We start from the raw sequence: 6283 nt of genomic DNA, 5'->3' as shown, positions 1-6283 counted from the left end.
TATTAATGTTTTGGATTAAGTAATGGCATTTACTAAATCAAACACGAAAGACTCCATTGGAGATATTCGACCCATGTGAATAAATCTAAGTAATGAATGTTTGAACTATGTATAAGCATTTACTAAGTTAAACATCAAAGGGTCTAAGTAAGATTCTTAACCTATATTATATGTCAAAGAATTTAGCTGGATTTAGTATCTACTGAAACTAGATGAGCTAAAGTTACATGAATAGAATTCAATTGGGAATTATTCTGCAAAAGAATTTATCATGTATGATATAATCTGAGGATCGCCAAAACGTATCGTATGGCTTTAGGCATAACGAACATATACCAATCTCTATTAATCTAAGTGAAGATCAACTAGATTGAGATCAAGAATACTTATGGTACTTGAAAAGGTACATAGGAATAGTTCTTGATTCAAGGAAATAAAGATATGCTAAATATTGATGCTACACGCATAAACACTGGCAAAGGATCAAGCAAGTCCCTTAGGAGTTAACCATTGATACGGACGAGCTATAGAGCATCGTGTTTTGAAATGGCAACATGGATTGGAGACCATGAGTTGTTGCGTGGGATATTAAAATATTAATTTCTATGTTCTAAGATACAGTTGGAAAGTATTCCACATATCTGTGAACTGCTTGGATAAGTAATTCCAAACAAAGCATCACTAGCAACCTATAAAGTTGAAGTAAAAGTACTTATTGCCTAAGAAGCAATAAAACAGGGTTGTTATGTTAAAGAGTTCTTCACTGAACTTGGGTAGATCACATGTCTGCTGGCTTGATGGTTCTTCATTGAAAAATGCGTAGAACCACTCTTGAAGCAAGAAAAGACTAGATCACAAAGTAAACATACTCAAAAGATCTTATCATCTATCTCGAAGAACATTCGATGAAAAGGATATTAAGATTGGCAAAGCATGATAACTAAACCTATGCAAAAAGTGAGAAGCAACACTCATGTTGTAGCACTGGAAATCAAGCATAGCTTTGAATTCCATGAACTGTTTTAAAGATGGGTTTGAGGCCCATGGTTGTAAAACAATGGGGTTGAACATTTATCATTTATGAAATGTATTTTCATATTCCATTTAATCTTGGTTTAGTATTAAATGATGAGTCCCTTCAATTTGACGATATATTCAAGATAGACTGTCAGGACCAGTCCTGTGACTAAGAAATGTCTATCAAGTGAACTTGAATGTCAAAGGTTGAAAATGGTCCCTAGTCGGAGTTTTCTATAAAATTGGACGCATAGAAAACGTTAGACGACTAGAATGCAAGATAACTAGTAGTTCTGTTTCTTGAACTATGTGGACATGGCAATGTCATAATCATTTGCATAGATACTTACTTTGGGAAGACTAGTATCGGACAAACCTATGAAACTTTACTGTAAGAGATGAAAATCTGTCATAAGTAAATTTCATTAAAATTATTAGACACTAAATCCTCAATACCTGAGTGATTTGAGATTACTTGTTTGAGAACTGGTTGCTTTGACGTTGACCAACCGTCGCACCGTAAAAGGAGGCTATAAAGGCAACGCTCAGGTAATCACCTATCAAACGAAGTCTAATCTCAAGATCGCAAGATTGGGATTGTCCTCCCATAAATCGGGATGAGGTGCTTAAAAGTTGTACAAGGCCACTCGGAGAGCTAGAAACTGTGAAATGCATGGCCGAGCTCGTATGAATCATAGGCTATGATTATCTGTTTATTTGATCAGTTGAACTCTGAAACCGAGAAACACCTCTGGACATAATAAGGATGACAACTCTTACCTTATGTTCAAGAGCAAGCATCGAGCGACAAAGGAATTGGGAAATGCACACTTGTCCCTAAGGACAAGTGGGAGACTGAAGGAAATAATGCCCTTGGTCCAAGTATGCATTCTATGTTAAGTCTAATAAGTGCGGTTCAGTATTAATTAACAAGTTAATAATTCAGTGAACCTTGGTGCATTCTATGTTAAGACTTGGTGCTGTTATTTTTCACGCCCAGGCCTGGGCGCCGATATTTCCTACGCCTTTTTATGGGCGTCATTCTCTCTTGCCACCTATCCTCCCGCTTCTGCAAGTGTTCGGACTCCTTTTCCGAACCATCAAAAGAACCACGAACACTTGGGGGGGAAGCAGATGTGTAATGAACACCCTTTCAAAAAATTAGAACTACGCGCGACCTGATTCTGACAAGATACGTAGGCAATCCTTATCAAGGATTCAGTCCAATAAAAAATTAAAAAAATAATAAAGTCATGCAACGCATCAAGAAGAAAGGATATTGCAAAGGGCACTATACCCTAACCCATGCACGGACAAGATCAAATAAGAATGAAAAACAAAGCCACAAGAATCTTCAGGAACAAGCCCAACAAAGGAGTATGGCACGAGTCGGCAAAAAACGAAAAATAGTGAGCATGCACATGTAATACCCCAAGTAGTCGGTTAGTCTAAAAATATGTGTGCACTCTTGTATGAACTCATTATTTTTACGGAATTCTTTCTCTTTTCAAAATTTGTCGTTGGTTTAGAAAGCTAATATTACTACAATATGTCAAAACAAAGCCCACGGAAGGCTCAAAACATTCTTGCACCAAAAAATAATGAAAAAATGTATATACATGCGGAATACAAGAATGAATATATACAAAACAGGAGGTAAGCCTAAGACTCGTCATCGGCTCCATGTCTCCAAGCCTCACCGGTCCATCCACTCCACTCCCCGTGGTATGAGGGCCCCCAGCCAGAATCACCCCAAAAATGTGGCTGTGACTGCAACTCAAGGCTAGGCTCTCGGGCCACCGACACGGAACGTCGCCTACGCTCCGACTCGGACCTCTCCCCGGAAGAACTCACCCCCGCGTCGGAACGGCGATGCCGTAGGGGCGAGTGCCGTGCCCTCTCTCTCTCACGACCGTGTCCCACGCCCGAGGGACCCGCGTCGTCGGCCCCGGCTCGTCCATCACCCGTCTACAAGAAAAGACAAAAGGAGAGTGAGTAATAGAAAGCCGAACAAGAGGTACAGATCAAAAGAAAAAAAAAGAGGGCACATTACCCGAGTAGAGTGGGGGCTCCTGCAAGAAAGTGCAGATCGGGCTCGAACCAACGCGGACTTCAACCGGTAGATCACCCCCACCATCGCGTTGGCCGTACGGGCCGGAACCTGAAACAGGAATGTTAGTAACAAAAAAAAGAGACAAAAAAAAAAAAAATAAGAAGAGTGCACAAATAAAAGGTGCATACCGCCTGTACTCCCTCAGGGAGCGGAGCATGGAAAACCCGGTCTTCCGGGAAAGTCTCCACAATCTCGGATCCACTCTCTCCGGTATACGAGATCCGAGCATCGGGAAGCACCCATCCCCCCAACGAAGGGTCAGGACACTCATGCACAAAACACCGTAGACATAAACACATGGGCACGAGCATGAAAACACTAAAATCAATACGAAAAGAGAGGGCAACTTACAGCGCCAGGCTCCGGGAGACGAAGAGAATCCTGGATAAACTGATGATAGCTAGCTCCCTCTATCACCAACTCCGACGCCGGCACGCCAGTCCTTGAGTGGACCCTCCACGACTCGCCTATCGAGCGAGTAGACAGCATGGTCGCAGGCGGAGGCCTAGGCACCGAAAAAGCCCCGACCGTCTGCATACGTACCCGCTCTCCCAGGTACCACACAGGGTCCCGGCGGCCAACGAACAAGACCCGCATTTGGCTCAGGGCATAACTATCCCTGACCGAAGCATGAGTACCCCTAAAAGAGAGCCATGGGGTCCAAACCACCTGTTTTTGTACAAACACGGTCAGATCTCGCATATAGAAAATAAAAAAAATGATGAAATACGAGATAGAGGATAAGAATCTGTACATGCTCAGGGTTCCCGTCCCGAATAAGATCCCACACGGTATCGGGCGGTGGACGCACTGTCAGCTTCTTCTTCCAACCCCAACGGCGACTGACAGGGAACTCCAAAGGCCTCTGCCCCTTTCGGGGAGCCAGCCAAGGTAAGTGCTCAAAGGCCCATAGCTGCAAAAAGATAAGACAATAAAACATCAAAAAAAAAGAGGCCCGGTAAAAGCGAGAAAACAAAAGAAAGTCTAGGCACATACCTCGATCAAACGCGGCACTCCCGCTAATGTAATCACAAAGTGACGTCTACTCGGGTCCGAGTCGCGCACCGCCAAACTCATCTGGCCGATGAGCATCGCATAGCCCAAATCGCCCCAACGATAGTCACCCAGTGTAGACACGCCCTCCACCATGCCTATCCACCTCGGGTCAAAGGTGTCAGTCGGACCCGATAGAAAAGTGGAGGTAATAAAATGGAGGTAGAACAGCCGAGCCTGTCTCGAAGGCGACTCCTCTACCCCATGCTCTAAGGCCCACATCAGGTCAGCGAAAGGTATCCCACGGGGCTGGTAAGAAGGCAATCTCCTACCCATCCACGAGCCCAGGACCCTGGTACCCTCAGCAACAGTCGGCGATGGGCCATCCGACCTCAGACGAACGGGGTTCCCTGTAAAGGTCAAGCCCAACAAAGCCGTGTAGTCCTCGGGAGTGATCGTCATCTCGCCCCAAGGAAAATGGAAGGTGTTGGTGGTATCCTACCACCACCTCATGAACGACCGCAGAAAGGACAGGGAGATGTTAAGCCGCAGTATCTCCCAGAAGGTCTCGACCACCGGAAACAGTGAGCTCGCCCTCACCAAAGCCTGGGCGTCCGAGCTCAGGAAGCTAAAAACGGTCTCACTCGTCGCTGTGCCATAGCCGCGAACCGTAGTCTCTCTCCTCGCGTGAAGGCGGGAAGTCACGTGGTGCTCTAGGTCGTAGTGCAGATCACGACCGTCGTAGAGCTCAGGGCCCACCCATAGGGGACCCGCGCCAGTAGACTGACGCGTCATGCCACGCTCCTCGTGGCCACCAGAAGGAGGTGACGACTCGTCAGGCATGCTGATCAATAATACAATAAGGCATTATACCTTTAACAAAACTGGCACTCACACCAATCACTAAAGGAGTGTATTCCGCTCATAAAATGGAGTCATAGAATTTTTGTTCCCTAAGACATGATACTAAGTTCATATCGAGCAAAAATTCCCTAAGTAATTTTTTTTTTTAATTAACTCCAACAAAATGAAAATTCTTCCATAATTTGTCATTCATGAATTATGAGGAACCCAAGCAATATACCAAGAACACCTACATTGCAAGAAAACACTAGAGTCGTAGGTATACTTGGGGGCTAGCATGAAAATGCCCAAATTCAACAAGAATCAACATACTTGCGAAAATTAACATGCACAAACTAATTAACATGTTATGAGGAACATTTCCAACTATCTAATTGAAGGAAAGGGGCACGAAATCAAAAACCCCCAAATCAATTTCATGCATAAAAATACTTGATAAAAATACTGAAATTGACAAAAAAGCTCAAAATTACTGAAAATTACTTACATTGGGAAGATTAGGAAGTGATTTGGAGTAGAATTCGTAAAGAAAAGTGAAGAAACGAGCAAGAAATCAGTTGAAAGAGATGAGGAGCTTGAGCGAAAATGGTGGAAATGGGAAAGGAAGGAGACGGTCCGCGAATTTAAAGACCCGTCTCCCCTTCGCGTTTTCAACGCCCAGCTCTGGGCGTTAGAAATTCTCGCGCCCAGAGCTGGGCGCTGAAAATGCTTCCCAGACAGCGAATATTCGCTGTCGGGCACGCGCAATCCCCTATTTTGTGTAAAATATCTGTTATCTTGATATTTCTTTCCCAAGAACGGTATTTTGCAATATCGTTAAAAGTATACACAGTGTGGGCCCACTTATAGGACACACCTGATCAGGAAATATTGCGGCCCACCAACAGGTTGTAATCACAAAAGCCCTTCTACATAGGCAAAATAAGAAATTCAAAATGGGCTCGCCCACCCTCAGCGGGCGGGGTCTGCGTCACTAGCCGCGCAGGTCCTCAGTTTTCGAAAAATAGAATCTTCAAAAAACAAAATGAAACAGGCTCGCCATCTTCAGCCGGCGGGGTCTACGGCGCAAACCACGTAGGTCCTTATTTTCAAAAAAAAAACACAAAACAAATTACAAAATAGATTCGTCCACTTCTATCGGACGGGGTGTCCACCCTTAGCGGACAAGTTCGCCATCTTTAGCCGGCGGGGTCTACGTCACAAGCCAAGTAGGTCCTTATTTTCAAATATTCAAAAAACAAGATTCGTCCACTTTTTCGGACGGGGCGTCCACCCTTAGCGGACAGGCTCGCCATC

This window comes from Spinacia oleracea, chromosome 5, assembly GCF_020520425.1.
Source record: "Spinacia oleracea cultivar Varoflay chromosome 5, BTI_SOV_V1, whole genome shotgun sequence".
In the NCBI taxonomy this organism is placed as follows: domain Eukaryota; kingdom Viridiplantae; phylum Streptophyta; class Magnoliopsida; order Caryophyllales; family Amaranthaceae; genus Spinacia; species Spinacia oleracea.
Note: the sequence above shows the minus strand (reverse complement) of the source record.